This window comes from Pseudorca crassidens, chromosome 3, assembly GCF_039906515.1.
Source record: "Pseudorca crassidens isolate mPseCra1 chromosome 3, mPseCra1.hap1, whole genome shotgun sequence".
Lineage (NCBI taxonomy): Eukaryota > Metazoa > Chordata > Mammalia > Artiodactyla > Delphinidae > Pseudorca > Pseudorca crassidens.
The window spans coordinates 159,749,061-159,756,678 of record NC_090298.1 but is presented as its reverse complement, the minus strand read 5'-3'; positions in this window follow the sequence as shown (position 1 = coordinate 159,756,678).

Here is a 7,618-nt window from a genome sequence, read left to right as displayed (position 1 = left end):
AACCACTGTGCCACCAGGGAAGTCCCAAGCGTTTTCAAGTTAAGTAAATAAATTTAAAAATCTCTAGACTTTTAAAGTTAAAAATTTTTAATTAACTGAAAACCCCCCAGACTCATAGGTACAGAAAACAGATTGGTGGTTGCCAGAGGTAGGGGGTGGGTGTGGGTGAAATGGGTGAAGTTGGGTAAAAGGTACATCTCCAGGGAGAGGAATTGGGGAATTAAGAGCTGTTTGGGTGACCAGATGTCTTGATTTCCCAGGGACTGAAGGGTTATCAGGACATGGGCCTTTCACTTTTAACTGGGATAGTCCCCTATAAACAGGGTCACCATGATCACCCTACTTCTTATTTTTACCTTATGTCCTTCTTATTCCTCTGTTCTGTTTGATTTGCTTACCATGAATATGTGTTATTATTATTTACATAACTACCTAATAAAGAAACTGATTTCTCATCAAAAGAAAATTTATGATAAATAGTCCTGGAGACGTAATGTACAATATGGTGACTATAGTTAATAATACTGTACTGTATATTTGAAAGTTGCAGGAGAATACGTCTTAAAAGTTCTTATCAAAAAAAGAATGAAGTAATGCCATTTGCAGCAACATGGTTGGACATAGAGATTATCAAACTAAGTGAAGTAAGCCAGACAGAGAAAGACAAATATTATATGATATTGCTTATATGTGGAATCTAAAAAAAACGATACAAATGAACTTATATACAAAACAGAATAGACCCACAGACATATAAAACAAACTTATGGGGGCTTCCCTGGTGGCGCAGTGGTTAAGAATCCGCCTGCCAATGCAGGGGACATGGGTTTGAGCCCTGGTCTGGGAAAGATCCCACATGCCATGGAGCAACTCAGCCCATGTGCTACAACTACTGAGCCTGCTCTCTGGAGCCCGCAAGCCACAGCTACTGAGCCCACACACCACAACTACTGAAGCCTGCATGCCTAGAGCCTGTGCTCCGCAACAAGAGAGGCCACTGCAATGAGAAGCCCATGCACCACAACGAAGAGTAGCCCCTACTCGCCGCAACTAGAGAAAGCCTGTGCATAACAATGAAGACCCAATGCAGCCAAAAAATAAAAATTAATTAATTAATTCAAAAAATAAGTAAATGAAAGAAACTTACGGTTACCAAAGGGAAAAGGAGGGGGAGGGATAAATTAGGAGTTTGGGATTAACATGTACACACCGCTATATATAAAATAGATAACCAACAAGGACCTACTGTATAGCACAGGGAACTATACTCAATATTTTGTAATATTCTATAAGGGAAAATAATCTGAAAAAGTGTGTGTGTGTGTGTGTGTGTGTGTGTGTGTGCATACATACATATGATTCACTTTGCAGTACACCTGAAATTAACATAAGTAATGTATAAGTATAGTTGCAAATCAACTACACTTCAATTAAAAGCAAAGTTCTTATCACAAGAAAAAAATTGTAACTATGTGTAGTGATGGACATTAACTAGACTTACTGTGATCATTTCACAATATATACAAATATCAAATCATTATGTTGTACACCTGAGACTAATATAATGTTATATGTTACTTATACCTCACTTTTAAAAGGACTCTCTAGAATTTAATATAAATTAATTCCTGCTGCAACTAGAGGGGCTGTATATTCCAATTGCCTTGGGACAGTCCAGTTTATTGTAGTTGTCCTAGAGTACTTGTTAAGAGCATTCCTTTTCACTCTCTAGAGGTGTCCCAGTTTGGATAGTGTGTTAATATAGTCCTGTTCACACAATAACCACGCTCTCACTCTGGCTCCACCATGGCTGGGGGACTTCAAACAAGTCACTCTGCTGCAAAGCACAGTGCTTGTCAAACATTCATAGCAACCAAACGCCTTCTCAAATGAAAACTCGCTACAAAAGCCCCAACGTAAGCAACAATTTGGAGTAGCACTTTATTCGTAAAAATTTCTTTCCTATGTTCAAATTAGTGTTTACGTACAAAGCAGTTGATTCTCACTGAGGCTGTTGAGATGGACACATACATTTCAAGCCAGGAGTTGTAGCTGAAATCTTAGTCACATCCACTTTATTTCCACATTGGGTAAACCCCGGATTCACAGAAGACGTGGTGGCAAAGAGTAGCTATTTTTCAAGGGCTCCTTTCACAATCTAAGTTAACTGGATATGGCAGGAGAATCCTACGTTAGTTATGTCCAACACCTTAAAAAACTGCTACCCAACAAGTATTTTAAAATTACAGTTATAAAATATTTTTTAATGGAATTTGATGCTAAGTAATGTTCGCAGAACTGTCAAAGCCCTCATTGGAACACTCGTTTGAGAAACAACTGAATGAGAGTCAGGTCACATGCAGCTCAAAAGCTTCTGTTTCTAAGGTGGTTTTTTCTGAAACTCTTGTCTGGAATCCAATGGGGGGGGGGGGGAAGGAAGGAATAGCACCTTGAAGGTTTGGACTCTACTATCCATATAGCAAAAGGCCCAGAAGCAAGTGGGGCTTTTAGAAGGCTGCAGGCAAAGAAGAAAGAGCCATTTAAGTGGAGCGCAAACAGTTGGACTGTTGAACTTGCACAAGGCAGAAGTGGTCCAAAAGCACAGCAGGGAGATGTCGGTAACTTTTTCCATCTGCTTCCAAGAGCCTCCAGTTTTTAAGATAAAAAGTATCATTATTCTTAAAGTGCGGGAGCCAGGGAGTAGAGATGGAAGAATGATAACAGGTTTACTGTTTTAATGCCAAGTTGGGTCATGAGTCAGCTCAGGAACTAGAGACATGGGCCAAATGTGCCTATAAGTGTAAATTTGAGCCAATTGCCAACTTTAAAAAACGAGAACGTTTCTCACAAAAGTTTGGATTTCTGGCTTTACTTATGACAACAGGAAGCTCTGGCACCAGTAGGCTGCTTTCCCCATGGTGATTCTGGGGTAGAGTCAAGGTACTTTTGTCTACCCAAGAGACAGCAGTGCCCTCCATATTCCCATTGTCACTATCACTCTCTGCTGGTCACCCAGGTGCACAGCAATTGTCTAGATTACTCGTTGGCCCCTGTGGGCATTTGAATGTGCCACCCATGGAATTGATGTTTGTGCTTCTGAGTCTAAAATTAAAGTGAGGTGGTCCCAATAATAATTGGGACAGGAAGGCTCTGGGCTTTCATTTCTCAGAGTTCTTGCACCTCGGGCTCATGATTTTGAGCAAATCACAGTTACCTCTGCAAGGCTGTTTTTTCATCTCTGAAATGCATGCAGAAACTCCTGCCCTCCCTAACGTATGGGCTGTGATAAGGATCAGACTATAGCACCCGGTGCTTTATAATCTATAAAGCTCTGTGGTCCACATTTGTGTTTTAGTTGGTCTCACATCCATCCATCCCCGCTTGACCTGCTACAAGCACCCTAGTTTCCCTGGGGAATAGCCTCTCCCCTTCTCAGTCTACATGGTTAGGTGGTGTTGACTCCATCCTCAGCCTGGATGGGCATGGGGTCAGGCCCACCAATCAGAGTGTTGCATTCTTCCCAGAGATAGCTTTGTGCTCCGGGATGGGTGTATGAGCTAATTGGGGCCAATAGACTTAGAACCAGGACTTTGGTTCAAACTGTTGGAAAAGGGAAACTCTCTTTTCTACTGAACTTTGCTGTCATGTTGCTAACTTAGGGGTGTTGGGTCTGTAAATGGAGCTGACAAGGAGGAGAAAAAAACGGAAAGATGGTAGGAAGCAAGGTCTGGGTCACATAATCGGAGGCTTTGGGTCCAGATATACATCAACACATACAGTCTTTTTGCTTCAGGTTGAATGGGGCTAACTCACTGGAGACACGGGGGGGTTTACACTAGCAGGCAGACTTGTGAGCATTTGTTTGATTTAGATTCGTTTCCCTGGGCACTCCCTGATCTTGAGTCCTGGAGTGCTCCTGCAGCAGCAATCAGCTCTTCTCTCTGCCTGGATTTGACCATCTACACTGCTTTTTTTGAAGTTTTTGAGAGAGTCCTGTTGTGAGATTCTTGATGAAGGGCACTGGAAACGTTCACAGATGAGATAGCCATGTGTGGTGGGGGCAATGAAGCCATTGGAGGTTGGGATGATTCTGTTCACCACGGCATGGACAAACTGGATGGCCAGCAGTGTGCCTGTCGGGGGAAGTGGAGGGGAGGGTACAACAGATAAAAATGTGGCCACAGAGATCCAATCTCACACATTGAGAGTTGGCTGCATGGGGTCAAATCTCTGCTATGCCCCTTACTAGCTTAGGCATGAAAGCCAGCCTCTCAGAGTCCCTCTTGCTTCATCTGCAATATGCGAACAATAACTGAGCCTACCTGCTGAGGGGAATTCTGAAGATTTGAAGATGTCATGCACGTCAGGTGCTAACTATCAGTTTCAGCCAGAGCGAATTCAGTAAATATTATTATTGGAGGAGGAATGGGAAGACGTGTTGTGAACCTGCACAGGATGGGCTTTTAAGGCCACAATCCACAGACCTCACCTTCTGAGCCATCATCTTTTGGCCAGGCATCTCTGTTACTCTGTATTAGACTACAATGTATTGGATTATAATGTATTCAATTATAATGATGCAATCACAATGTTTTCAGTTATACTGTATTCGATTACAGTGTATTCAACTCTACCTGATATTCACTCAGCCACTTACTTGCTTTGTGACCTTGGGAAAGTTCCTTAATCACTCTGAACTTCAGCTTCTTCATTTGTCAGATGGAGATAGCAATAGCTCCTAAACCCCTGCCAGTGTCATAAGGGTTCCTTTCTCTATAGGAGAATGTGACAGAGGTGACCATGGGGACCAGGCAGACCAGCTTGAAACCACAGCCCACCCCATCTCTCAGAGCCTCAAATTTTGTAAAGTGGTGATGCCTATTGAGAGAATTAAATGGCATGGTGACAGTACCCAGGACACAAGAAATGTTAACTCCTGTTACTATGTCCTTAGTGTAATATTGAACAGAGTGAGAGATGTGAGGTTTTCAAAGTGGTTGATCTTAAGATGCCCCAAACATTTACAGGGTCTAAGGAAAGAAAATGAATGAAGGTCAACATCCTGTAAGATACAACATATGAACATTGCAAATCTAGCTAATAAACTATTCAATGAAACATGTTCTATCCTTCTACGCTGATGGATGTACCTTCAGAACCACCTGGAAGATCAGGTTTGGGTTGAGGATTCTTGGGCTCCTCAGTTACATGCCAGAATGTAATGGTGTGGGAGAGCCCAGCTGTCTGTGGCTTGCCCGCTTCTCTTCCCACATCCAGCTCCATCTTATATCCCTAGAGGCCTCAGACACATACATGTGAACCCCCCAACCTAGCTCACACATCCAGACTCCATGCACACCACTCCAAGACCACCCTCCAAGTCTGGGGGTGTATACACAAGAGGCACAGCCCACTTTCAGAAAGATAGAGCTGGGGAAGAGGCCTGCACAGGCCCTAAAGAGGGCTCCTGGGCAGGTGGGGAGGGTGTTCTGGAGTTCTAGGTACTCAGAGCATGGGTCTAGAAGAGGAGGTAAGCTCCCATTGGGTCTGTCCCCTGAGCCTGCAGATACTTCTCTAAGCAGAGGGACCCAGCTAGGGGAAGCTGGAGTGGGGCCCTCTAATGGCCAGGATCCAGAACAGAGTCCTTCATTTCCAGATCTAAGCTCAGTCCTACCTGCAAAGCAAAATGACTCACCATCCAGCACACTCCAGACGATTATGGAGCGATCTTTCAAGCCTGCGTAGACGTACTTGTCATCCTTGGAGAAGCAAGCACATTGGACACCTCTACAGTAAGAACTCTGCTGAAAAAGGTAATGTGATCTTGATTTCAGACTGAAAGACACCTAGGAGCGCAGCCTCAAGGCACTCGTATGGGAAGCCAGACTTATAAGCACCTTTTGAGAGATGGATCAAGTTAAAACCTGGAAAGATGGGTAGCATCGATATTCCCAGGACCAAAACACGTCTTCAAAGAGATTGGATTGAGAGGATTAGTGACATTTTGCACTGGAGAATGGGAATTATAGGGTTTAATTTCTTGAATGACCTTGGTTATACAAGTATTAGCTCCAATTGTATTTAATTAAAAGCTATATGCTAAATGCAATTTGGGATCCTAGAACAGAAAAAGAGAATTCACTGAAAAACATATGATCCCAATAAAGTTGATAGCTAATGATATTGTTCCCATGTTACTTTCTTAGTTTTGAAAAACATACTCTAGTTGCATAAGATGTTAATATCAGGGGAAGCTGGGTGAAGGGTAGGTAAATAGGAACATCTGCATTATCTTCACAACTTAATCTGTAAATCTAAAATCATTCCAGGGACTTTCCTGGTGGTCCAGTGGTTGGGATTTCACCTTCCAATGTGGGGGGTGCGTGTTCGATCCCTGCTTGGGGAGCTAAGATCCCACATGCCTTGCAGCCAAGAAACCAAGACATGTAACAGAAGCAATGTTGTAACAAATTTGGTAAAGACTTTAAAAAATGGTCCCCATAAAAAAAAATCTCAGAAAAAAATCATTCCAAATTAAGTTTTATTTTTTAAAAAAACCCAAAAAGCTAGGTGTATTTAACTGCTGTGGTGACATTTCCCATCTCAATGAGGCAAAAGATTACTTACCTGAGCCTTATAGTGGCTTCGTAAAAATAAATGTCAAGTGGGATGAAGACTTTTTAAGACAAAACTACACATATTCTGTTCTCTTAGTTACAAGATCGTCTCCCTTAGTTTATTAACAATTTCTATATCTTGCAACCTAAGGTATAATCTTTGTTCTCCATCTGAGAAACTGGAATAATAGCAACAACCTTACAAGATTGTTGTGAGGATTAAATTATAGAATGATATGTATATTTTGCATAATTACATAATGTGAATTTGTAAATATATAATACAGCTCTTAATCATATTGATACAAAAATTATAACTCCTTACGAGATGGACAGTGCAAACTGTCTTAGACATTTTGTATGAAAAGAAGTCACCAGTTTCCCTTTTCAGAGCCTTCACAGTTGCTGTTCCTTCTGCCTAGAATGCTGTTCCACAAGACTTATCTGACCTTCTTAAATAGCAGCCCTTGCCCATCTCTACCTCTCTTTATCTTGGCCTATTTTTCTTCAAAGCTCTTGCTGCACCCCAACCATCATGTATTTGCTGCTTTGTTTTTTTGTTTGTTTGTTTTTGCGGTACGCGGGCCTCTCACTGTTGTGGCCTCTCCCGCTGCGGAGCACAGGCTCCGGACGTGCAGGCTCAGCGGCCATGGCTCACGGGCCCAGCCGCTCCGCGGCATGTGGGATCCTCTCAGACCGGGGCACGAACCCGTGTCCCCTGCATCGGCAGGCGGACTCTCAACCACTGCGCCACCAGGGAAGCCCTGATTCACTTTTTTATAAAGCAGAAACTAACACAACATTGTAAAGCAATTATACTCCAATAAAGACGTTAAAAAAAAAAAAAGTACTTCTCTGAAGACTCTGGAGGGAGCCAGCCCTGCCAATGCCTTGCTTTCGGGCTTCTGGCCCCTAGAACAGTGAGTGAAGAAATTCTTGTTGTTTTTAGCCACCAGGTTTGTATGGTAATTTGTGACAGGACATTTGTTTTGATTTTAGAG